The sequence below is a fragment of the Hyperolius riggenbachi genome, chromosome 5 (assembly GCF_040937935.1).
Source record: "Hyperolius riggenbachi isolate aHypRig1 chromosome 5, aHypRig1.pri, whole genome shotgun sequence".
Classification (NCBI taxonomy): Eukaryota; Metazoa; Chordata; class Amphibia; order Anura; family Hyperoliidae; genus Hyperolius; species Hyperolius riggenbachi.
Window position 1 is genome coordinate 359,555,972 of NC_090650.1, and position 23,820 is coordinate 359,579,791.

Sequence of the window (23,820 nt, forward strand, 5' to 3'; positions counted from 1 at the left end):
ACAGAGCAGGCGTGCCGCTGAGGATCCCTTGCTGGCTGGGGACAGTGGGGAGAGCATGCGGGACTCGGTCCTTTATCTGCACTGCGACAGAGAAGGCTTTTTTCATCCTTCACAGGGGCTGGGTGTGGCTGCTTCTGTGACATCATCACTCTATGCAAATCCTCAGGGCTCACTGCGCGCCGGCCGAGTGCCCGGTTTATGGCATTTTCTGGTGTTTGCGGCTAACTGTAGCTCTGGGCAAGTGCGGCGGAGCTTTCCCGTGGGCTGTGTTTCCCGCGTTCAGTGCCGATCAAGGGAGAGAGTGAGCGAGCGAGCGCTTCGCAAAGTCGCCCCCTGCTGGGCAGCGAGGGCTGCAACCGGCGGCCTGCCTGCGTGCAAGAGCAACTCATACTTACCTGGCAGGGGAGATACCATGATCACGAAGGTGGTTCTCCCAGGGTGAGGCCCGTCCATTGCACTCCGGGCAGGTTGACCCCTGCGATTTCCCCAAATGCGGGAAACTCGACTGCATAATTTGTGGTAGTGGGGGACTGCGTTCGCGCTTTCCCCTGATGAGCACCGGTTAACGACAGAGCAGGCGTGCCGCTGAGGATCCCTTGCTGGCTGGGGACAGTGGGGAGAGCATGCGGGACTCGGTCCTTTATCTGCACTGCGACAGAGAAGGCTTTTTTCATCCTTCACAGGGGCTGGGTGTGGCTGCTTCTGTGACATCATCACTCTATGCAAATCCTCAGGGCTCACTGCGCGCCGGCCGAGTGCCCGGTTTATGGCATTTTCTGGTGTTTGCGGCTAACTGTAGCTCTGGGCAAGTGCGGCGGAGCTTTCCCGTGGGCTGTGTTTCCCGCGTTCAGTGCCGATCAAGGGAGAGAGTGAGCGAGCGAGCGCTTCGCAAAGTCGCCCCCTGCTGGGCAGCGAGGGCTGCAACCGGCGGCCTGCCTGCGTGCAAGAGCAACTCATACTTACCTGGCAGGGGAGATACCATGATCACGAAGGTGGTTCTCCCAGGGTGAGGCCCGTCCATTGCACTCCGGGCAGGTTGACCCCTGCGATTTCCCCAAATGCGGGAAACTCGACTGCATAATTTGTGGTAGTGGGGGACTGCGTTCGCGCTTTCCCCTGATGAGCACCGGTTAACGACAGAGCAGGCGTGCCGCTGAGGATCCCTTGCTGGCTGGGGACAGTGGGGAGAGCATGCGGGACTCGGTCCTTTATCTGCACTGCGACAGAGAAGGCTTTTTTCATCCTTCACAGGGGCTGGGTGTGGCTGCTTCTGTGACATCATCACTCTATGCAAATCCTCAGGGCTCACTGCGCGCCGGCCGAGTGCCCGGTTTATGGCATTTTCTGGTGTTTGCGGCTAACTGTAGCTCTGGGCAAGTGCGGCGGAGCTTTCCCGTGGGCTGTGTTTCCCGCGTTCAGTGCCGATCAAGGGAGAGAGTGAGCGAGCGAGCGCTTCGCAAAGTCGCCCCCTGCTGGGCAGCGAGGGCTGCAACCGGCGGCCTGCCTGCGTGCAAGAGCAACTCATACTTACCTGGCAGGGGAGATACCATGATCACGAAGGTGGTTCTCCCAGGGTGAGGCCCGTCCATTGCACTCCGGGCAGGTTGACCCCTGCGATTTCCCCAAATGCGGGAAACTCGACTGCATAATTTGTGGTAGTGGGGGACTGCGTTCGCGCTTTCCCCTGATGAGCACCGGTTAACGACAGAGCAGGCGTGCCGCTGAGGATCCCTTGCTGGCTGGGGACAGTGGGGAGAGCATGCGGGACTCGGTCCTTTATCTGCACTGCGACAGAGAAGGCTTTTTTCATCCTTCACAGGGGCTGGGTGTGGCTGCTTCTGTGACATCATCACTCTATGCAAATCCTCAGGGCTCACTGCGCGCCGGCCGAGTGCCCGGTTTATGGCATTTTCTGGTGTTTGCGGCTAACTGTAGCTCTGGGCAAGTGCGGCGGAGCTTTCCCGTGGGCTGTGTTTCCCGCGTTCAGTGCCGATCAAGGGAGAGAGTGAGCGAGCGAGCGCTTCGCAAAGTCGCCCCCTGCTGGGCAGCGAGGGCTGCAACCGGCGGCCTGCCTGCGTGCAAGAGCAACTCATACTTACCTGGCAGGGGAGATACCATGATCACGAAGGTGGTTCTCCCAGGGTGAGGCCCGTCCATTGCACTCCGGGCAGGTTGACCCCTGCGATTTCCCCAAATGCGGGAAACTCGACTGCATAATTTGTGGTAGTGGGGGACTGCGTTCGCGCTTTCCCCTGATGAGCACCGGTTAACGACAGAGCAGGCGTGCCGCTGAGGATCCCTTGCTGGCTGGGGACAGTGGGGAGAGCATGCGGGACTCGGTCCTTTATCTGCACTGCGACAGAGAAGGCTTTTTTCATCCTTCACAGGGGCTGGGTGTGGCTGCTTCTGTGACATCATCACTCTATGCAAATCCTCAGGGCTCACTGCGCGCCGGCCGAGTGCCCGGTTTATGGCATTTTCTGGTGTTTGCGGCTAACTGTAGCTCTGGGCAAGTGCGGCGGAGCTTTCCCGTGGGCTGTGTTTCCCGCGTTCAGTGCCGATCAAGGGAGAGAGTGAGCGAGCGAGCGCTTCGCAAAGTCGCCCCCTGCTGGGCAGCGAGGGCTGCAACTGGCGGCCTGCCTGCGTGCAAGAGCAACTCATACTTACCTGGCAGGGGAGATACCATGATCACGAAGGTGGTTCTCCCAGGGTGAGGCCCGTCCATTGCACTCCGGGCAGGTTGACCCCTGCGATTTCCCCAAATGCGGGAAACTCGACTGCATAATTTGTGGTAGTGGGGGACTGCGTTCGCGCTTTCCCCTGATGAGCACCGGTTAACGACAGAGCAGGCGTGCCGCTGAGGATCCCTTGCTGGCTGGGGACAGTGGGGAGAGCATGCGGGACTCGGTCCTTTATCTGCACTGCGACAGAGAAGGCTTTTTTCATCCTTCACAGGGGCTGGGTGTGGCTGCTTCTGTGACATCATCACTCTATGCAAATCCTCAGGGCTCACTGCGCGCCGGCCGAGTGCCCGGTTTATGGCATTTTCTGGTGTTTGCGGCTAACTGTAGCTCTGGGCAAGTGCGGCGGAGCTTTCCCGTGGGCTGTGTTTCCCGCGTTCAGTGCCGATCAAGGGAGAGAGTGAGCGAGCGAGCGCTTCGCAAAGTCGCCCCCTGCTGGGCAGCGAGGGCTGCAACCGGCGGCCTGCCTGCGTGCAAGAGCAACTCATACTTACCTGGCAGGGGAGATACCATGATCACGAAGGTGGTTCTCCCAGGGTGAGGCCCGTCCATTGCACTCCGGGCAGGTTGACCCCTGCGATTTCCCCAAATGCGGGAAACTCGACTGCATAATTTGTGGTAGTGGGGGACTGCGTTCGCGCTTTCCCCTGATGAGCACCGGTTAACGACAGAGCAGGCGTGCCGCTGAGGATCCCTTGCTGGCTGGGGACAGTGGGGAGAGCATGCGGGACTCGGTCCTTTATCTGCACTGCGACAGAGAAGGCTTTTTTCATCCTTCACAGGGGCTGGGTGTGGCTGCTTCTGTGACATCATCACTCTATGCAAATCCTCAGGGCTCACTGCGCGCCGGCCGAGTGCCCGGTTTATGGCATTTTCTGGTGTTTGCGGCTAACTGTAGCTCTGGGCAAGTGCGGCGGAGCTTTCCCGTGGGCTGTGTTTCCCGCGTTCAGTGCCGATCAAGGGAGAGAGTGAGCGAGCGAGCGCTTCGCAAAGTCGCCCCCTGCTGGGCAGCGAGGGCTGCAACCGGCGGCCTGCCTGCGTGCAAGAGCAACTCATACTTACCTGGCAGGGGAGATACCATGATCACGAAGGTGGTTCTCCCAGGGTGAGGCCCGTCCATTGCACTCCGGGCAGGTTGACCCCTGCGATTTCCCCAAATGCGGGAAACTCGACTGCATAATTTGTGGTAGTGGGGGACTGCGTTCGCGCTTTCCCCTGATGAGCACCGGTTAACGACAGAGCAGGCGTGCCGCTGAGGATCCCTTGCTGGCTGGGGACAGTGGGGAGAGCATGCGGGACTCGGTCCTTTATCTGCACTGCGACAGAGAAGGCTTTTTTCATCCTTCACAGGGGCTGGGTGTGGCTGCTTCTGTGACATCATCACTCTATGCAAATCCTCAGGGCTCACTGCGCTCCGGCCGAGTGCCCGGTTTATGGCATTTTCTGGTGTTTGCGGCTAACTGTAGCTCTGGGCAAGTGCGGCGGAGCTTTCCCGTGGGCTGTGTTTCCCGCGTTCAGTGCCGATCAAGGGAGAGAGTGAGCGAGCGAGCGCTTTGCAAAGTCGCCCCCTGCTGGGCAGCGAGGGCTGCAACCGGCGGCCTGCCTGCGTGCAAGAGCAACTCATACTTACCTGGCAGGGGAGATACCATGATCACGAAGGTGGTTCTCCCAGGGTGAGGCCCGTCCATTGCACTCCGGGCAGGTTGACCCCTGCGATTTCCCCAAATGCGGGAAACTCGACTGCATAATTTGTGGTAGTGGGGGACTGCGTTCGCGCTTTCCCCTGATGAGCACCGGTTAACGACAGAGCAGGCGTGCCGCTGAGGATCCCTTGCTGGCTGGGGACAGTGGGGAGAGCATGCGGGACTCGGTCCTTTATCTGCACTGCGACAGAGAAGGCTTTTTTCATCCTTCACAGGGGCTGGGTGTGGCTGCTTCTGTGACATCATCACTCTATGCAAATCCTCAGGGCTCACTGCGCTCCGGCCGAGTGCCCGGTTTATGGCATTTTCTGGTGTTTGCGGCTAACTGTAGCTCTGGGCAAGTGCGGCGGAGCTTTCCCGTGGGCTGTGTTTCCCGCGTTCAGTGCCGATCAAGGGAGAGAGTGAGCGAGCGCTTCGCAAAGTCGCCCCCTGCTGGGCAGCGAGGGCTGCAACCGGCGGCCTGCCTGCGTGCAAGAGCAACTCATACTTACCTGGCAGGGGAGATACCATGATCACGAAGGTGGTTCTCCCAGGGTGAGGCCCGTCCATTGCACTCCGGGCAGGTTGACCCCTGCGATTTCCCCAAATGCGGGAAACTCGACTGCAGTGGTGCTCAGCAGAGCTCGAATATTCGAGTAGCTCGAATATTCGAGCTCTTTTTCAGCTATTCGAGCTCGGTATTCGAGCTCCGAATAGCTGGAGCTATTCGAATGGGCTATCCGAGTACACTCGAATAGCCCATTCACTATTCGAGCTATTCGAGCAACTCGGCGCTATTCGAGCTCGGTACCGAGCTCGAATAGCGTCATAGCCCAGATTGATGTCCTTAGAGCCAATCAGAGGGCTCCCAGGCCCTCTGACGGCAGCCAATCACAGAGGGGGACCCTGGCCAGCCCCTACCCTATAAATAGCGGCCGCCATGTTACGTTTCTCCATGCTTGCCTGAGACTTGTACAGAGAGAGAGTTGCTCCTTTGTGCTTTGGCTTAGCAAGTGCTCTATTGTGATCATTTACCTAGCGTTTTTGCTCACCTACACCTGCCATATACACCTATATTGTTGTTAGTTAGATAGACATTGTATTTTAGTTAGTAGCTTGTGTGTTACATTAGAGACAGGCAGCTGCTGCAAGCTTACAGGTTTAGGCCTCAGGGGGGCCTTGCCTCTGTGGGCAGCTGTCCTCTGTTTATTTCTCTCATCTATACCAGTATTTCTGCTGTCCTTTACTAATAGTATTGTAGTTATACTGTACTAGGAGTAGGACACTCACTGACTGTCACTGTTTATAGGCTACTAGCTAGCTCCTGCGTGTGTGCACTCACTCACTGTCTGTGTGTACACACACTCTATTTCCTTCTGATTACTGATAGATTATTGTTAGTTAGTTGTACTTACTGTTACTACTTACTCTTACTGTACTAGGAGTCTAGGACACTCAGTCAGACAGTCACTGTGTTCATAGGCTACTAGCTCCTGCGTGCGGTCACTCACTGTCTGAGTGTACACACACCACCCACACTCCATTTCCTTCTGATCGCTGATTGATTATTGTAATTAGTTAGTTGTACTTACTGTTACTACTTACTCTTACTGTACTAGGAGTCTAGGACACTCAGTCACTGTGTTCATAGGCTACTAGCTCCTGCGTGCGGTCACTCACTGTCTGAGTGTACACACACCACCCACACTCCATTTCCTTCTGATCGCTGATTGATTATTGTAATTAGTTAGTTCTACTTACTGTTACTACTTACTCTTACTGTACTAGGAGTCTAGGACACTCAGTCACTGTGTTCATAGGCTACTAGCTCCTGCGTGCGGTCACTCACTGTCTGAGTGTACACACACCACCCACACTCCATTTCCTTCTGATCGCTGATTGATTATTGTAATTAGTTAGTTCTACTTACTGTTACTACTTACTCTTACTGTACTAGGAGTCTAGGACACTCAGTCACTGTGTTCATAGGCTACTAGCTCCTGCGTGCGGTCACTCACTGTCTGAGTGTACACACACCACCCACACTCCATTTCCTTCTGATCGCTGATTGATTATTGTAATTAGTTAGTTGTACTTACTGTTACTACTTACTCTTACTGTACTAGGAGTCTAGGACACTCAGTCACTGTGTTCATAGGCTACTAGCTCCTGCGTGCGGTCACTCACTGTCTGAGTGTACACACACCACCCACACTCCATTTCCTTCTGATCGCTGATTGATTATTGTAATTAGTTAGTTCTACTTACTGTTACTACTTACTCTTACTGTACTAGGAGTCTAGGACACTCAGTCACTGTGTTCATAGGCTACTAGCTCCTGCGTGCGGTCACTCACTGTCTGAGTGTACACACACCACCCACACTCCATTTCCTTCTGATCGCTGATTGATTATTGTAATTAGTTAGTTCTACTTACTGTTACTACTTACTCTTACTGTACTAGGAGTCTAGGACACTCAGTCACTGTGTTCATAGGCTACTAGCTCCTGCGTGCGGTCACTCACTGTCTGAGTGTACACACACCACCCACACTCCATTTCCTTCTGATCGCTGATTGATTATTGTAATTAGTTAGTTCTACTTACTGTTACTACTTACTCTTACTGTACTAGGAGTCTAGGACACTCAGTCACTGTGTTCATAGGCTACTAGCTCCTGCGTGCGGTCACTCACTGTCTGAGTGTACACACACCACCCACACTCCATTTCCTTCTGATCGCTGATTGATTATTGTAATTAGTTAGTTCTACTTACTGTTACTACTTACTCTTACTGTACTAGGAGTCTAGGACACTCAGTCACTGTGTTCATAGGCTACTAGCTCCTGCGTGCGTGCACTCACTGTCTGAGTGTACACACACTAAATTTACTTGTGATTACTACTGATTATTGTAACTGCTAGTTGTACTTCCTGACTGTTACTACTTACTTACTGTACTAGGGGACACTCACTCAGTCACCTCACCAACCAACCCACTCCATTAAAGTACCCCACTTTTCACCCGCCCTTTTACAAAACTTTTGTCTATACGCCCAAAACATTTAAGATGTCTGGAAGTGGCAGCCAGCGCGGTTTGGGCAAGGGGAAGGGCAGCAAGGGAATCAGGAGGAGAGGGAGCAGCATTGTGGCAAGCCGCGGCCGCGGGCGCGCCACCATGCACAGTTCCGCAGCAGCAGCAGCAGCGTCAGTGGCTAACATTCCTCCCATAGCCACTGGCCGTGGACGCCTTGGGCGCCGCCCAGCAGGAGCATCTGCAACTCACGCTGCAGAGACACAGCAGCAGCAGCGTGTAGCACCTGCTCCGATTTTCCTCCAGCCGGGTCGGAAACGTCCCATTGAGGAAAAGGATGCAGACACTGTGGTGCAACTCATGACGGAGGATGAGCAGCCCGCCATCAGCTCTGCATCCGAGGCCTCCACCCTCACCACCACCACCACCACCACCCCTGTTCGCAGCAGCCGCCCAGCAGGGTCTGGGGAGGAGGCCAGTTCACCGTCAGTCGCCGACCTCTCATTCAGCACTCTTTTGACCCCAGGCATGATGAGTCAATTGTCTGCTGTTGTTGGCGATTTTGAGGAGGAGATGCTGATGGGCACTTTGGGGGATGAGGGATTGGACAGCAAGACTGTGGCGACAGTCAAGCAGCCCATCCATGCATCAGGAGAGGAGTTTGGGGGGTCATCATCCCAGCAGGACATGTTTGAGGAGGGGGAGGATGATGTTGATGACCCGGTGACAGACAGAGACTGGGTGCCACCACCTCCAGGGGATGTCGTCCTCAGCAGCTCGGAGGAGGAGGAGGATGCGCTTGTGGGCCTTGCAAGGAGGCGCATCATTGCAAGCATTGGCAGCGACCCACAGCCTGCTGGTGTCTCAGGCTCAGCAGCAGCAGCAGCAGCAGCATCAGCCAGTACCACCACCAGCCGCACCCAAGCCCCCCCCCCAACCACCACAGGGAGACAGGCAGCAGCGCTTCCATGCCGTAGGGGGATGTTTCTGTCACCAATCTGGCGCTTTTTCACCATGCCCACTGTGTACAGCAAGTACGCCACTTGCAACCACTGTCAGCGGAAGTTGAGCAGAGGTGCAGACCCCTTAAAGTTCAGCACCAGCTCGCTGATCAACCACCTTGCGGCTAAACATTTCCACCAGCATGAGGAGTTCCAGAGGCTGAAGGCATCTGGTGCTGGCAGTGGCACCACACCCATCACTGCACAGCCTTCAGCAGCAGCAACAGCAGCCACCCGCCCTCCTGCTCCTCCAGCAGCACCAGCAGGAGTGCGGAAACGCACTGCTCCTCCCCCCTCTGCAACTCCTGCCGCCGACACTGAGGCCTGTTCTGGCAGCCAGTCCTCAGTGGCCTCCTCCGCTGTGTCTGGTGATTCCCGTGTCAGCAAAAGGCCACGCCAGAGCCTTTTGAGCGAGTCCTTCCAGGGGGTGGTTAGGGCTCTGCCTCCCAGCAGCCGTCGCGTGCGGCAGCTGAACGGCTTGCTGGCACGGGCCATGTGCTCCCAACTCCTGCCGTACACGCTCGTGCAGGAGGGGAGCGACATGCGGGCGCTGCTTGCTTGTGCAGCCCCAGACTGGCAGCTCCCCAGCAGACACTTTTTCTCCCGCAAGGCCATTCCAGCACTGCACCGCTTTGTGATGGCCAATGTGGAGCGAGGGCTGGAGCACGCGGTTGGTGAAAGGGTCCACGTCACCATGGACTCCTGGAGCAGCCGCTTCGGGACAGGCCGCTACCTGTCCTTCACTGTCCACTGGGTCAGCTTGGTGGAAGGGGGTGAGGATGGGAGAGCAGCAGCGGGCACAGCAGCAGCAGCAGCAGCAACACAGTGGGTGGTGCCACCCCGCAGGGTCAGGGGAACTGCAGCGGGTTCCTCCGATCCTCTGCCATCCTCCGCCACACCTGGCCAAACCCCCCGCCTCAGCAGCAGCGTGAAGGCCCGCCACTGCCAAGCGCTGCTGCACTTGGTCAGCCTTGGCAAGACCAAGCTGACGGCAGCCCACGTGTTGGCCAAACTCCAGGAGCAGGAGAGGATTTGGCTGACCCCCAGAGGCCTCAGAGTCGGAGAGGTGGTGTCCGACAATGGGGCCAATCTGGTTGCTGCCATAGACAGGGGAAACCTGACCCACATCCCCTGTCTTGCCCACGTGCTGAACCTGGTGGTGCAGAAGTTCCTGCGCACCTACCAGGGGATGGGCGAACTGCTGGAAACGGCAAGGAATGTTGTGCGTCACTTCCGGCGCTCGGCTGCAGCCTGTGCGAGCCTGGAAGACGTGCAAAAGGAGCTGGATCTGCCACGCCATCGGCTGATCATTGACGTTCCGACTCGCTGGAACTCCACCCTGGCGATGTTGGAGCGTATGGTTGAACAGAGGCACGCTGTCAACCAGTACCTTGCCCTGGCCACTGTTTCCGCAGCTCGGAGAAGGGACAAGACCAGCAACATCCCGTCCATCGTCCCCGATGATGACTGGAGGCACATGCAGCAGGTGTGCTTTGTGCTGGCTCCCTTCCTGCAGGCCACAAACATGGTGAGCAGGGACCATGCTATGGTCTGCGAGTGGGTGCCCCTGGTTTCTCTGCTGAACAGGGCCCTCGATGGTTTGCTGGAACAGGGAGCGGCAGCCTTGGACCAGCAGGAGCGGCAACCAGCTGCGCAGTCCACCTCTGAGGGGGAGGAGGAGGAGGACTTGGTGGAGGTCCCTGACCTGGCTGCTGATGAGGGGGATCAGCACAGCGCAGCTGAGTTGGTGCGGGGGTGGAGAGAGGATGAGGCGGCAGAGGAGGAGGATGAGGACAGCACTGACGTCGATGTGCCAGCAGACGTGGCCCGCCTCTTCCCAATGGCAGCGCACATGCTGGCGTGCCTGCGCAGGGACCCCAGGGTGATCCAGATGAAGCAGAGGGAGGACATCTGGATCAGCATGATGTTGGACCCACGCCTCAAGGGGAAGTTGAGCCAGTTCCTGCCGCCTGCAGGAGGAGACCCAGCGCAACAAATAAGGAGCTTGCAGCAGGCCCTTGTTGAGCGCTTGGAGGAAGCCTTCCCCCAGCCTTCCACCCCCACTGTCCAGCAGCCAGCACAGAGGCAGCAGCAGGTGCCTGCATCCAGCAGCAGCAAGCGCCCCACAGACCTGCTGTCTCTCAGCCACGAGCTCTACAGGACTGTAGAGGCTCCGGCAGCAGTGACTAGAGAGGAGATGCATGCAGCAGCATCCTCCTCCGGTCACAGCCAGCGCCTGACCCGCATGGTGGCTGACTACATGGGGTCGTACAGCGGGCTTGACAGCGATGCCCCTGTTGATCCCATGGAGTATTGGGTCAAGCGCATGGAGATCTGGAGCGAGCTAGCGCAGTACGCCCTGGAAGTGCTGTCCTGCCCCCCTTCCAGCGTGCTGTCCGAGCGCTGCTTCAGTGCAGCTGGTGGCGTGGTCACCGAGAAACGCTCACGTCTGTCTCACAAGTCTGTGGACAGACTGACGTTTCTCAAGATGAACCAGGCGTGGGTGGAAGGCGAGTTCCTGGCCCCTGTTGTCGGCGAGAGGGGGACATGAACTGGCTGCCGGAACCATCGTTAATGTGCCTTACCACCCTTTACCACCTCCTGGCTCCTGCTCACTAAGCCAGCCTGGTTCACTTTGACTATTACGTCGCCTGCAGCCACACATTTTACACCTACAGTGGGCTGCTGTGTACTGCCCTTCTGCTGTCTGTCTGTGTTTCCCACTGCCAGGGTACACAGAATGACCTTCTTCTGCTGCCACTCTGCCACCAGCTATTACGTCAAACAATAGCTATATTGGTTGCAAAACCGAAACCAAACAAACCATTAAAAAAAAAAAAGGTTTAATTTTTCTGAGGTGCCCGGGTTGAAAACTGTGTTGTCCCAGTTGTGTATTGGACACAATGTGGGCTGCACGACCGCTGTCTGGGACCTCCTGTTGTGTTTATTTACGGCCCTGGTATCACCGCTAGGTACCAGGGCTATTATGTCACGCTGCCTACCTGCTGCCACACTCACACTACTCCTCCATTCCTCCTGCTGCTGCTGTCTGTCTGTGTTTCCCACTGCCAGGGTACACAGAATTACCTTCTGCTGCCACACTGCCACCAGCTATTACGTCAAACAATAGCTGCTCACATAATTACTCTCCTCCATTCCTCCTCCTGCTGCTGCTGCTGTCTGTCTGTGTTTCCCACCGCCAGGGTACACAGATTTACCTTCTGCTGCCACTCTGCCACCAGCTATTACGTCAAAAAATAGCTATATATCTGTGTAATTGGTTGTAAAACCAAAACTACAAAACCATTACAAAAAAAGGTTTAATTTTTCTGAGGTGCCCGGGTTGAAAACTGTGTTGTCCCAGTTGTGTATTGGACACAATGTGGGCTGCACGACCGCTGTCTGGGACCTCCTGTTGTGTTTATTTACGGCCCTGGTATCACCGCTAGGTACCAGGGCTATTATGTCACGCTGCCTACCTGCTGCCACACTCACACTGCTCCTCCATACCTCCTCCTGCTGCTGCTGCTGCTGTCTGTCTGTGTTTCCCACTGCCAGGGTACACAGATGATTTACCTTCTGCTGCCACTCTGCCACCAGCTATTACGTCAAACAATAGCTGCTCGCCTACTCCTCCATTCCTCCTCCTGCTGCTGCTGTCTGTCTGTGTTTCCCACTGCCAGGGTACACAAAATTACCTTCTTCTGCTGCCACTCTGCCACCAGCTATTACGTCCAAAAATAGCTAAATTGGTTGTAAAACCAAAAACCAAAAAACCATTAAAAAAAAAAAAAGGTTTAATTTTTCTGAGGTGCCCGGGTTGAAAACTGTGTTGTCCCAGTTGTGTATTGGACACAATGTGGGCTGCACGACCGCTGTCTGGGACCTCCTGTTGTGTTTATTTACGGCCCTGGTATCACCGCTAGGTACCAGGGCTATTATGTCACGCTGCCTACCTGCTGCCACACTCACACTACTCCTCCATTCCTCCTGCTGCTGCTGTCTGTCTGTGTTTCCCACTGCCAGGGTACACAGAATTACCTTCTGCTGCCACACTGCCACCAGCTATTACGTCAAACAATAGCTGCTCACATAATTACTCTCCTCCATTCCTCCTCCTGCTGCTGCTGCTGTCTGTCTGTGTTTCCCACCGCCAGGGTACACAGATTTACCTTCTGCTGCCACTCTGCCACCAGCTATTACGTCAAAAAATAGCTATATATCTGTGTAATTGGTTGTAAAACCAAAACTACAAAACCATTACAAAAAAAGGTTTAATTTTTCTGAGGTGCCCGGGTTGAAAACTGTGTTGTCCCAGTTGTGTATTGGACACAATGTGGGCTGCACGACCGCTGTCTGGGACCTCCTGTTGTGTTTATTTACGGCCCTGGTATCACCGCTAGGTACCAGGGCTATTATGTCACGCTGCCTACCTGCTGCCACACTCACACTGCTCCTCCATACCTCCTCCTGCTGCTGCTGCTGCTGTCTGTCTGTGTTTCCCACTGCCAGGGTACACAGATGATTTACCTTCTGCTGCCACTCTGCCACCAGCTATTACGTCAAACAATAGCTGCTCGCCTACTCCTCCATTCCTCCTCCTGCTGCTGCTGTCTGTCTGTGTTTCCCACTGCCAGGGTACACAAAATTACCTTCTTCTGCTGCCACTCTGCCACCAGCTATTACGTCCAAAAATAGCTAAATTGGTTGTAAAACCAAAAACCAAAAAACCATTAAAAAAAAAAAAAGGTTTAATTTTTCTGAGGTGCCCGGGTTGAAAACTGTGTTGTCCCAGTTGTGTATTGGACACAATGTGGGCTGCACGACCGCTGTCTGGGACCTCCTGTTGTGTTTATTTACGGCCCTGGTATCACCGCTAGGTACCAGGGCTATTATGTCACGCTGCCTACCTGCTGCCACACTCACACTACTCCTCCATTCCTCCTGCTGCTGCTGTCTGTCTGTGTTTCCCACTGCCAGGGTACACAGAATTACCTTCTGCTGCCACACTGCCACCAGCTATTACGTCAAACAATAGCTGCTCACATAATTACTCTCCTCCATTCCTCCTCCTGCTGCTGCTGCTGTCTGTCTGTGTTTCCCACCGCCAGGGTACACAGATTTACCTTCTGCTGCCACTCTGCCACCAGCTATTACGTCAAAAAATAGCTATATATCTGTGTAATTGGTTGTAAAACCAAAACTACAAAACCATTACAAAAAAAGGTTTAATTTTTCTGAGGTGCCCGGGTTGAAAACTGTGTTGTCCCAGTTGTGTATTGGACACAATGTGGGCTGCACGACCGCTGTCTGGGACCTCCTGTTGTGTTTATTTACAGCCATGGTATCACCGCTAGGTACCAGGGCTATTATGTCACGCTGCCTGCCTCATTGACTGCATGCTGCCACACACTCATCCTCCTCCTCCTGCTGCTAAATTTACCTCCTGCTGTCTGTGTGTTTCCACTGCCAGGGAGCACATACAATGGCGCTTCCAACATGCGTGCGCCACCAGCTATTTGTTGTTACGCTCAAAAATAGCTGCATTTCTTTAAAAAAAAAAAATGAAAAGAGAAATAAGTGACGAAGAAGACGATATAGAAGAAGATGAAGAAGAAGAAGAAGATGAAGAAGATGAAGAAGAAGATGAAGAAGATGAAGAAGAAGATGAAGAAGATGAAGAAGAAGATGAAGAAGAAGATGAAGAAGATGAAGAAGAAGATGAAGAAGAAGAAGAAGAAGAAGAAGAAGAAGAAGAAGAAGATGAAGAAGATGAAGATGAAGAAGATGAAGAAGAAGATGAAGAAGATGAAGATGAAGAAGATGAAGAAGATGAAGAAGAAGATGAAGAAGATGAAGATGAAGATGAAGATGAAGAAGCTGAAGAAGAAGATGAAGAAGATGAAGAAGAAGATGAAGAAGAAGAAGAAGAAGAAGAAGAAGAAGATGAAGAAGAAGATGAAGAAGATGAAGATGAAGATGAAGAAGATGAAGATGAAGAAGATGAAGAAGAAGATGAAGAAGATGAAGAAGAAGATGAAGAAGAAGAAGAAGAAGAAGAAGAAGAAGAAGAAGATGAAGAAGATGAAGATGAAGAAGATGAAGATGAAGAAGATGAAGAAGAAGATGAAGAAGATGAAGATGAAGAAGATGAAGAAGATGAAGAAGAAGATGAAGAAGATGAAGATGAAGAAGATGAAGAAGAAGATGAAGAAGATGAAGAAGAAGATGAAGAAGAAGAAGAAGAAGAAGAAGAAGAAGAAGATGAAGAAGATGAAGATGAAGAAGATGAAGAAGAAGATGAAGAAGATGAAGATGAAGAAGATGAAGAAGATGAAGAAGAAGATGAAGAAGATGAAGATGAAGAAGATGAAGAAGAAGATGAAGAAGATGAAGAAGAAGATGAAGAAGAAGAAGAAGAAGAAGATGAAGAAGATGAAGATGAAGAAGATGAAGAAGAAGATGAAGAAGATGAAGATGAAGAAGATGAAGAAGATGAAGAAGAAGATGAAGAAGATGAAGATGAAGAAGATGAAGATGAAGAAGATGAAGATGAAGAAGATGAAGAAGATATAGAAGAAGAAGAAGAAGATATAGAAGATAAAGAAGAAGAAGAAGAAGAAGTATATACAGTACTGAACAAAATTCTGGACACAACTTCTCTTTTCACCTTTTTTTTTTTTTAAAGGAACATCCCCACATAATCACTTGCTGTTGTCACTTGGAAAAAAATATGTTTCTTGCATCATTAACCCTCAAAACAAGTGTTGGGAAGCTATTTAAGGCCAATTCGAATAGTCAGCTCGAATAGTTAGCTCGAATACCGACTCAAATAGTGAGCTCGAAGTCCGAGGTCGAATCGAATAGTAAAAATTATTCGACTCGAATATTCGACTGACCTCGAATAATTTACTATTCGAATTCGACCAAACTCGAATTTTAAAAAGGGGTATTTGAGCATCACTACTCGACTGCATAATTTGTGGTAGTGGGGGACTGCGTTCGCGCTTTCCCCTGATGAGCACCGGTTAACGACAGAGCAGGCGTGCCGCTGAGGATCCCTTGCTGGCTGGGGACAGTGGGGAGAGCATGCGGGACTCGGTCCTTTATCTGCACTGCGACAGAGAAGGCTTTTTTCATCCTTCACAGGGGCTGGGTGTGGCTGCTTCTGTGACATCATCACTCTATGCAAATCCTCAGGGCTCACTGCGCTCCGGCCGAGTGCCCGGTTTATGGCATTTTCTGGTGTTTGCGGCTAACTGTAGCTCTGGGCAAGTGCGGCGGAGCTTTCCCGTGGGCTGTGTTTCCCGCGTTCAGTGCCGATCAAGGGAGAGAGTGAGCGAGCGAGCGCTTCGCAAAGTCGCCCCCTGCTGGGCAGCGAGGGCTGCAACCGGCGGCCTGCCTGCGTGCAAGAGCAACTCATACTTACCTGGCAGGGGAGATACCATGATCACGAAGGTGGTTCTCCCAGGGTGAGGCCCGTCCATTGCACTCCGGGCAGGTTGACCCCTGCGATTTCCCCAAATGCGGGAAACTCGACTGCATAATTTGTGGTAGTGGGGGACTGCGTTCGCGCTTTCCCCTGATGAGCACCGGTTAACGACAGAGCAGGCGTGCCGCTGAGGATCCCTTGCTGGCTGGGGACAGTGGGGAGAGCATGCGGGACTCGGTCCTTTATCTGCACTGCGACAGAGAAGGCTTTTTTCATCCTTCACAGGGGCTGGGTGTGGCTGCTTCTGTGACATCATCACTCTATGCAAATCCTCAGGGCTCACTGCGCGCCGGCCGAGTGCCCGGTTTATGGCATTTTCTGGTGTTTGCGGCTAACTGTAGCTCTGGGCAAGTGCGGCGGAGCTTTCCCGTGGGCTGTGTTTCCCGCGTTCAGTGCCGATCAAGGGAGAGAGTGAGCGAGCGAGCGCTTCGCAAAGTCGCCCCCTGCTGGGCAGCGAGGGCTGCAACCGGCGGCCTGCCTGCGTGCAAGAGCAACTCATACTTACCTGGCAGGGGAGATACCATGATCACGAAGGTGGTTCTCCCAGGGTGAGGCCCGTCCATTGCACTCCGGGCAGGTTGACCCCTGCGATTTCCCCAAATGCGGGAAACTCGACTGCATAATTTGTGGTAGTGGGGGACTGCGTTCGCGCTTTCCCCTGATGAGCACCGGTTAACGACAGAGCAGGCGTGCCGCTGAGGATCCCTTGCTGGCTGGGGACAGTGGGGAGAGCATGCGGGACTCGGTCCTTTATCTGCACTGCGACAGAGAAGGCTTTTTTCATCCTTCACAGGGGCTGGGTGTGGCTGCTTCTGTGACATCATCACTCTATGCAAATCCTCAGGGCTCACTGCGCTCCGGCCGAGTGCCCGGTTTATGGCATTTTCTGGTGTTTGCGGCTAACTGTAGCTCTGGGCAAGTGCGGCGGAGCTTTCCCGTGGGCTGTGTTTCCCGCGTTCAGTGCCGATCAAGGGAGAGAGTGAGCGAGCGAGCGCTTCGCAAAGTCGCCCCCTGCTGGGCAGCGAGGGCTGCAACCGGCGGCCTGCCTGCGTGCAAGAGCAACTCATACTTACCTGGCAGGGGAGATACCATGATCACGAAGGTGGTTCTCCCAGGGTGAGGCCCGTCCATTGCACTCCGGGCAGGTTGACCCCTGCGATTTCCCCAAATGCGGGAAACTCGACTGCATAATTTGTGGTAGTGGGGGACTGCGTTCGCGCTTTCCCCTGATGAGCACCGGTTAACGACAGAGCAGGCGTGCCGCTGAGGATCCCTTGCTGGCTGGGGACAGTGGGGAGAGCATGCGGGACTCGGTCCTTTATCTGCACTGCGACAGAGAAGGCTTTTTTCATCCTTCACAGGGGCTGGGTGTGGCTGCTTCTGTGACATCATCACTCTATGCAAATCCTCAGGGCTCACTGCGCTCCGGCCGAGTGCCCGGTTTATGGCATTTTCTGGTGTTTGCGGCTAACTGTAGCTCTGGGCAAGTGCGGCGGAGCTTTCCCGTGGGCTGTGTTTCCCGCGTTCAGTGCCGATCAAGGGAGAGAGTGAGCGAGCGAGCGCTTCGCAAAGTCGCCCCCTGCTGGGCAGCGAGGGCTGCAACCGGCGGCCTGCCTGCGTGCAAGAGCAACTCATACTTACCTGGCAGGGGAGATACCATGATCACGAAGGTGGTTCTCCCAGGGTGAGGCCCGTCCATTGCACTCCGGGCAGGTTGACCCCTGCGATTTCCCCAAATGCGGGAAACTCGACTGCATAATTTGTGGTAGTGGGGGACTGCGTTCGCGCTTTCCCCTGATGAGCACCGGTTAACGACAGAGCAGGCGTGCCGCTGAGGATCCCTTGCTGGCTGGGGACAGTGGGGAGAGCATGCGGGACTCGGTCCTTTATCTGCACTGCGACAGAGAAGGCTTTTTTCATCCTTCACAGGGGCTGGGTGTGGCTGCTTCTGTGACATCATCACTCTATGCAAATCCTCAGGGCTCACTGCGCTCCGGCCGAGTGCCCGGTTTATGGCATTTTCTGGTGTTTGCGGCTAACTGTAGCTCTGGGCAAGTGCGGCGGAGCTTTCCCGTGGGCTGTGTTTCCCACGTTCAGTGCCGATCAAGGGAGAGAGTGAGCGAGCGAGCGCTTCGCAAAGTCGCCCCCTGCTGGGCAGCGAGGGCTGCAACCGGCGGCCTGCCTGCGTGCAAGAGCAACTCATACTTACCTGGCAGGGGAGATACCATGATCACGAAGGTGGTTCTCCCAGGGTGAGGCCCGTCCATTGCACTCCGGGCAGGTTGACCCCTGCGATTTCCCCAAATGCGGGAAACTCGACTGCATAATTTGTGGTAGTGGGGGACTGCGTTCGCGCTTTCCCCTGATGAGCACCGGTTAACGACAGAGCAGGCGTGCCGCTGAGGATCCCTTGCTGGCTGGGGACAGTGGGGAGAGCATGCGGGACTCGGTCCTTTATCTGCACTGCAACAGAGAAGGCTTTTTTCATCCTTCACAGGGGCTGGGTGTGGCTGCTTCTGTGACATCATCACTCTATGCAAATCCTCAGGGCTCACTGCGCTCCGGCCGAGTGCCCGGTTTATGGCATTTTCTGGTGTTTGCGGCTAACTGTAGCTCTGGGCAAGTGCGGCGGAGCTTTCCCGTGGGCTGTGTTTCCCGCGTTCAGTGCCGATCAAGGGAGAGAGTGAGCGAGCGAGCGCTTCGCAAAGTCGCCCCCTGCTGGGCAGCGAGGGCTGCAACCGGCGGCCTGCCTGCGTGCAAGAGCAACTCATACTTACCTGGCAGGGGAGATACCATGATCACGAAGGTGGTTCTCCCAGGGTGAGGCCCGTCCATTGCACTCCGGGCAGGTTGACCCCTGCGATTTCCCCAAATGCGGGAAACTCGACTGCATAATTTGTGGTAGTGGGGGACTGCGTTCGCGCTTTCCCCTGATGAGCACCGGTTAACGACAGAGCAGGCGTGCCGCTGAGGATCCCTTGCTGGCTGGGGACAGTGGGGAGAGCATGCGGGACTCGGTCCTTTATCTGCACTGCGACAGAGAAGGCTTTTTTCATCCTTCACAGGGGCTGGGTGTGGCTGCTTCTGTGACATCATCACTCTATGCAAATCCTCAGGGCTCACTGCGCTCCGGCCGAGTGCCCGGTTTATGGCATTTTCTGGTGTTTGCGGCTAACTGTAGCTCTGGGCAAGTGCGGCGGAGCTTTCCCGTGGGCTGTGTTTCCCGCGTTCAGTGCCGATCAAGGGAGAGAGTGAGCGAGCGAGCGCTTCGCAAAGTCGCCCCCTGCTGGGCAGCGAGGGCTGCAACCGGCGGCCTGCCTGCGTGCAAGAGCAACTCATACTTACCTGGCAGGGGAGATACCATGATCACGAAGGTGGTTCTCCCAGGGTGAGGCCCGTCCATTGCACTCCGGGCAGGTTGACCCCTGCGATTTCCCCAAATGCGGGAAACTCGACTGCATAATTTGTGGTAGTATGGGACTGCGTTCGCGCTTTCCCCTGATGAGCACCGGTTAACGACAGAGCAGGCGTGCCGCTGAGGATCCCTTGCTGGCTGGGGACAGTGGGGAGAGCATGCGGGACTCGGTCCTTTATCTGCACTGCGACAGAGAAGGTTTTTTTCATCCTTCACAGGGGCTGGGTGTGGCTGCTTCTGTGACATCATCACTCTATGCAAATCCTCAGGGCTCACTGCGCGCCGGCCGAGTGCCCGGTTTATGGCATTTTCTGGTGTTTGCGGCTAACTGTAGCTCTGGGCAAGTGCGGCGGAGCTTTCCCGTGGGCTGTGTTTCCCGCGTTCAGTGCCGATCAAGGGAGAGAGTGAGCGAGCGATTCGCAAAGTCGCCCCCTGCTGGGCAGCGAGGGCTGCAACCGGCGGCCTGCCTGCGTGCAAGAGCAACTCATACTTACCTGGCAGGGGAGATACCATGATCACGAAGGTGGTTCTCCCAGGGTGAGGCCCGTCCATTGCACTCCGGGCAGGTTGACCCCTGCGATTTCCCAAAATGCGGGAAACTCGACTGCATAATTTGTGGTAGTGGGGGACTGCGTTCGCGCTTTCCCCTGATGAGCACCGGTTAACGACAGAGCAGGCGTGCCGCTGAGGATCCCTTGCTGGCTGGGGACAGTGGGGAGAGCATGCGGGACTCGGTCCTTTATCTGCACTGCGACAGAGAAGGCTTTTTTCATCCTTCACAGGGGCTGGGTGTGGCTGCTTCTGTGACATCATCACTCTATGCAAATCCTCAGGGCTCACTGCGCTCCGGCCGAGTGCCCGGTTTATGGCATTTTCTGGTGTTTGCGGCTAACTGTAGCTCTGGGCAAGTGCGGCGGAGCTTTCCCGTGGGCTGTGTTTCCCGCGTTCAGTGCCGATCAAGGGAGAGAGTGAGCGAGCGAGCGCTTCGCAAAGTCGCCCCCTGCTGGGCAGCGAGGGCTGCAACCGGCGGCCTGCCTGCGTGCAAGAGCAACTCATACTTACCTGGCAGGGGAGATACCATGATCACGAAGGTGGTTCTCCCAGGGTGAGGCCCGTCCATTGCACTCCGGGCAGGTTGACCCCTGCGATTTCCCCAAATACGGGAAACTCGACTGCATAATTTGTGGTAGTGGGGGACTGCGTTCGCGCTTTCCCCTGATGAGCACCGGTTAACGACAGAGCAGGCGTGCCGCTGAGGATCCCTTGCTGGCTGGGGACAGTGGGGAGAGCATGCGGGACTCGGTCCTTTATCTGCGCTGCGACAGAGAAGGCTTTTTTCATCCTTCACAGGGGCTGGGTGTGGCTGCTTCTGTGACATCATCACTCTATGCAAATCCTCAGGGCTCACTGCGCTCCGGCCGAGTGCCCGGTTTATGGCATTTTCTGGTGTTTGCGGCTAACTGTAGCTCTGGGCAAGTGCGGCGGAGCTTTCCCGTGGGCTGTGTTTCCCGCGTTCAGTGCCGATCAAGGGAGAGAGTGAGCGAGCGAGCGCTTCGCAAAGTCGCCCCCTGCTGGGCAGCGAGGGCTGCAACCGGCGGCCTGCCTGCGTGCAAGAGCAACTCATACTTACCTGGCAGGGGAGATACCATGATCACGAAGGTGGTTCTCCCAGGGTGAGGCCCGTCCATTGCACTCCGGGCAGGTTGACCCCTGCGATTTCCCCAAATGCGGGAAACTCGACTGCATAATTTGTGGTAGTGGGGGACTGCGTTCGCGCTTTCTCCTGATGAGCACCGGTTAACGACAGAGCAGGCGTGCCGCTGAGGATCCCTTGCTGGCTGGGGACAGTGGGGAGAGCATGCGGGACTCGGTCCTTTATCTGCACTGCGACAGAGAAGGCTTTTTTCATCCTTCACAGGGGCTGGGTGTGGCTGCTTCTGTGACATCATCACTCTATGCAAATCCTCAGGGCTCACTGCGCTCCGGCCGAGTGCCCGGTTTATGGCATTTTCTGGTGTTTGCGGCTAACTGTAGCTCTGGGCAAGTGCGGCGGAGCTTTCCCGTGGGCTGTGTTTCCCGCGTTCAGTGCCGATCAAGGGAGAGAGTGAGCGAGCGAGCGCTTCGCAAAGTCGCCCCCTGCTGGGCAGCGAGGGCTGCAACCGGCGGCCTGCCTGCGTGCAAGAGCAACTCATACTTACCTGGCAGGGGAGATACCATGATCACGAAGGTGGTTCTCCCAGGGTGAGGCCCGTCCATTGCACTCCGGGCAGGTTGACCCCTGCGATTTCCCCAAATGCGGGAAACTCGACTGCATAATTTGTGGTAGTGGGGGACTGCGTTCGCGCTTTCCCCTGATGAGCACCGGTTAACGACAGAGCAGGCGTGCCGCTGAGGATCCCTTGCTGGCTGGGGACAGTGGGGAGAGCATGCGGGACTCGGTCCTTTATCTGCACTGCGACAGAGAAGGCTTTTTTCATCCTTCACAGGGGCTGGGTGTGGCTGCTTCTGTGACATCATCACTCTATGCAAATCCTCAGGGCTCACTGCGCTCCGGCCGAGTGCCCGGTTTATGGCATTTTCTGGTGTTTGCGGCTAACTGTAGCTCTGGGCAAGTGCGGCGGAGCTTTCCCGTGGGCTGTGTTTCCCGCGTTCAGTGCCGATCAAGGGAGAGAGTGAGCGAGCGAGCGCTTCGCAAAGTCGCCCCCTGCTGGGCAGCGAGGGCTGCAACCGGCGGCCTGCCTGCGTGCAAGAGCAACTCATACTTACCTGGCAGGGGAGATACCATGATCACGAAGGTGGTTCTCCCAGGGTGAGGCCCGTCCATTGCACTCCGGGCAGGTTGACCCCTGCGATTTCCCCAAATGCGGGAAACTCGACTGCATAATTTGTGGTAGTGGGGGACTGCGTTCGCGCTTTCCCCTGATGAGCACCGGTTAACGACAGAGCAGGCGTGCCGCTGAGGATCCCTTGCTGGCTGGGGACAGTGGGGAGAGCATGCGGGACTCGGTCCTTTATCTGCGCTGCGACAGAGAAGGCTTTTTTCATCCTTCACAGGGGCTGGGTGTGGCTGCTTCTGTGACATCATCACTCTATGCAAATCCTCAGGGCTCACTGCGCTCCGGCCGAGTGCCCGGTTTATGGCATTTTCTGGTGTTTGCGGCTAACTGTAGCTCTGGGCAAGTGCGGCGGAGCTTTCCCGTGGGCTGTGTTTCCCGCGTTCAGTGCCGATCAAGGGAGAGAGTGAGCGAGCGAGCGCTTCGCAAAGTCGCCCCCTGCTGGGCAGCGAGGGCTGCAACCGGCGGCCTGCCTGCGTGCAAGAGCAACTCATACTTACCTGGCAGGGGAGATACCATGATCACGAAGGTGGTTCTCCCAGGGTGAGGCCCGTCCATTGCACTCCGGGCAGGTTGACCCCTGCGATTTCCCCAAATGCGGGAAACTCGACTGCATAATTTGTGGTAGTGGGGGACTGCGTTCGCGCTTTCCCCTGATGAGCACCGGTTAACGACAGAGCAGGCGTGCCGCTGAGGATCCCTTGCTGGCTGGGGACAGTGGGGAGAGCATGCGGGACTCGGTCCTTTATCTGCGCTGCGACAGAGAAGGCTTTTTTCATCCTTCACAGGGGCTGGGTGTGGCTGCTTCTGTGACATCATCACTCTATGCAAATCCTCAGGGCTCACTGCGCGCCGGCCGAGTGCCCGGTTTATGGCATTTTCTGGTGTTTGCGGCTAACTGTAGCTCTGGGCAAGTGCGGCGGAGCTTTCCCGTGGGCTGTGTTTCCCGCGTTCAGTGCCGATCAAGGGAGAGAGTGAGCGAGCGAGCGCTTCGCAAAGTCGCCCCCTGCTGGGCAGCGAGGGCTGCAACCGGCGGCCTGCCTGCGTGCAAGAGCAACTCATACTTACCTGGCAGGGGAGATACCATGATCACGAAGGTGGTTCTCCCAGGGTGAGGCCCGTCCATTGCACTCCGGGCAGGTTGACCCCTGCGATTTCCCCAAATGCGGGAAACTCGACTGCATAATTTGTGGTAGTGGGGGACTGCGTTCGCGCTTTCCCCTGATGAGCACCGGTTAACGACAGAGCAGGCGTGCCGCTGAGGATCCCTTGCTGGCTGGGGACAGTGGGGAGAGCATGCGGGACTCGGTCCTTTATCTGCACTGCGACAGAGAAGGCTTTTTTCATCCTTCACAGGGGCTGGGTGTGGCTGCTTCTGTGACATCATCACTCTATGCAAATCCTCAGGGCTCACTGCGCTCCGGCCGAGTGCCCGGTTTATGGCATTTTCTGGTGTTTGCGGCTAACTGTAGCTCTGGGCAAGTGCGGCGGAGCTTTCCCGTGGGCTGTGTTTCCCGCGTTCAGTGCCGATCAAGGGAGAGAGTGAGCGAGCGAGCGCTTCGCAAAGTCGCCCCCTGCTGGGCAGCGAGGGCTGCAACCGGCGGCCTGCCTGCGTGCAAGAGC

The 23,820-nt window shown here is 55.5% G+C and overlaps 22 non-coding genes and 1 pseudogene across 22 annotated transcripts; all 23 read left to right on the forward strand.

The window, feature by feature from the left end:
* The first annotated feature begins 387 nt into the window (after nt 1-387).
* On the forward strand, nt 388-551 carry LOC137519776 (U1 spliceosomal RNA). The gene has a single exon (XR_011021151.1). It is a non-coding gene; the product is annotated as a U1 spliceosomal RNA (small nuclear RNA).
* Nucleotides 552-955: 404 nt separating this feature from the next.
* Nucleotides 956-1,119, forward strand: LOC137519777 (U1 spliceosomal RNA). The gene has a single exon (XR_011021152.1). It is a non-coding gene; the product is annotated as a U1 spliceosomal RNA (small nuclear RNA).
* A 404-nt stretch (nt 1,120-1,523) lies between these two features.
* On the forward strand, nt 1,524-1,687 carry LOC137519779 (U1 spliceosomal RNA). Its single transcript, XR_011021154.1, has one exon. It is a non-coding gene; the product is annotated as a U1 spliceosomal RNA (small nuclear RNA).
* A 404-nt stretch (nt 1,688-2,091) lies between these two features.
* LOC137519780 (U1 spliceosomal RNA) lies at nt 2,092-2,255 on the forward strand. The gene has a single exon (XR_011021155.1). It is a non-coding gene; the product is annotated as a U1 spliceosomal RNA (small nuclear RNA).
* A 404-nt stretch (nt 2,256-2,659) lies between these two features.
* LOC137519781 (U1 spliceosomal RNA) lies at nt 2,660-2,823 on the forward strand. The gene has a single exon (XR_011021156.1). It is a non-coding gene; the product is annotated as a U1 spliceosomal RNA (small nuclear RNA).
* Nucleotides 2,824-3,227: 404 nt separating this feature from the next.
* LOC137519782 (U1 spliceosomal RNA) lies at nt 3,228-3,391 on the forward strand. Its single transcript, XR_011021157.1, has one exon. It is a non-coding gene; the product is annotated as a U1 spliceosomal RNA (small nuclear RNA).
* Nucleotides 3,392-3,795: 404 nt separating this feature from the next.
* On the forward strand, nt 3,796-3,959 carry LOC137519783 (U1 spliceosomal RNA). Its single transcript, XR_011021158.1, has one exon. It is a non-coding gene; the product is annotated as a U1 spliceosomal RNA (small nuclear RNA).
* A 404-nt stretch (nt 3,960-4,363) lies between these two features.
* Nucleotides 4,364-4,527, forward strand: LOC137519785 (U1 spliceosomal RNA). Its single transcript, XR_011021160.1, has one exon. It is a non-coding gene; the product is annotated as a U1 spliceosomal RNA (small nuclear RNA).
* Nucleotides 4,528-4,927: 400 nt separating this feature from the next.
* On the forward strand, nt 4,928-5,103 carry LOC137520041 (U1 spliceosomal RNA; annotated as a pseudogene).
* Nucleotides 5,104-15,877: 10,774 nt separating this feature from the next.
* Nucleotides 15,878-16,041, forward strand: LOC137519786 (U1 spliceosomal RNA). Its single transcript, XR_011021161.1, has one exon. It is a non-coding gene; the product is annotated as a U1 spliceosomal RNA (small nuclear RNA).
* A 404-nt stretch (nt 16,042-16,445) lies between these two features.
* Nucleotides 16,446-16,609, forward strand: LOC137519787 (U1 spliceosomal RNA). The gene has a single exon (XR_011021162.1). It is a non-coding gene; the product is annotated as a U1 spliceosomal RNA (small nuclear RNA).
* A 404-nt stretch (nt 16,610-17,013) lies between these two features.
* LOC137519788 (U1 spliceosomal RNA) lies at nt 17,014-17,177 on the forward strand. The gene has a single exon (XR_011021163.1). It is a non-coding gene; the product is annotated as a U1 spliceosomal RNA (small nuclear RNA).
* A 404-nt stretch (nt 17,178-17,581) lies between these two features.
* On the forward strand, nt 17,582-17,745 carry LOC137519789 (U1 spliceosomal RNA). Its single transcript, XR_011021164.1, has one exon. It is a non-coding gene; the product is annotated as a U1 spliceosomal RNA (small nuclear RNA).
* A 404-nt stretch (nt 17,746-18,149) lies between these two features.
* Nucleotides 18,150-18,313, forward strand: LOC137519790 (U1 spliceosomal RNA). Its single transcript, XR_011021165.1, has one exon. It is a non-coding gene; the product is annotated as a U1 spliceosomal RNA (small nuclear RNA).
* Nucleotides 18,314-18,717: 404 nt separating this feature from the next.
* On the forward strand, nt 18,718-18,881 carry LOC137519791 (U1 spliceosomal RNA). Its single transcript, XR_011021166.1, has one exon. It is a non-coding gene; the product is annotated as a U1 spliceosomal RNA (small nuclear RNA).
* Nucleotides 18,882-19,285: 404 nt separating this feature from the next.
* Nucleotides 19,286-19,449, forward strand: LOC137519985 (U1 spliceosomal RNA). Its single transcript, XR_011021352.1, has one exon. It is a non-coding gene; the product is annotated as a U1 spliceosomal RNA (small nuclear RNA).
* A 400-nt stretch (nt 19,450-19,849) lies between these two features.
* On the forward strand, nt 19,850-20,013 carry LOC137519947 (U1 spliceosomal RNA). Its single transcript, XR_011021313.1, has one exon. It is a non-coding gene; the product is annotated as a U1 spliceosomal RNA (small nuclear RNA).
* A 404-nt stretch (nt 20,014-20,417) lies between these two features.
* Nucleotides 20,418-20,581, forward strand: LOC137519937 (U1 spliceosomal RNA). Its single transcript, XR_011021304.1, has one exon. It is a non-coding gene; the product is annotated as a U1 spliceosomal RNA (small nuclear RNA).
* Nucleotides 20,582-20,985: 404 nt separating this feature from the next.
* LOC137519965 (U1 spliceosomal RNA) lies at nt 20,986-21,149 on the forward strand. The gene has a single exon (XR_011021331.1). It is a non-coding gene; the product is annotated as a U1 spliceosomal RNA (small nuclear RNA).
* Nucleotides 21,150-21,553: 404 nt separating this feature from the next.
* Nucleotides 21,554-21,717, forward strand: LOC137519792 (U1 spliceosomal RNA). The gene has a single exon (XR_011021167.1). It is a non-coding gene; the product is annotated as a U1 spliceosomal RNA (small nuclear RNA).
* Nucleotides 21,718-22,121: 404 nt separating this feature from the next.
* LOC137519793 (U1 spliceosomal RNA) lies at nt 22,122-22,285 on the forward strand. The gene has a single exon (XR_011021168.1). It is a non-coding gene; the product is annotated as a U1 spliceosomal RNA (small nuclear RNA).
* A 404-nt stretch (nt 22,286-22,689) lies between these two features.
* On the forward strand, nt 22,690-22,853 carry LOC137519794 (U1 spliceosomal RNA). The gene has a single exon (XR_011021169.1). It is a non-coding gene; the product is annotated as a U1 spliceosomal RNA (small nuclear RNA).
* A 404-nt stretch (nt 22,854-23,257) lies between these two features.
* LOC137519796 (U1 spliceosomal RNA) lies at nt 23,258-23,421 on the forward strand. The gene has a single exon (XR_011021171.1). It is a non-coding gene; the product is annotated as a U1 spliceosomal RNA (small nuclear RNA).
* Nucleotides 23,422-23,820: the final 399 nt, after the last annotated feature.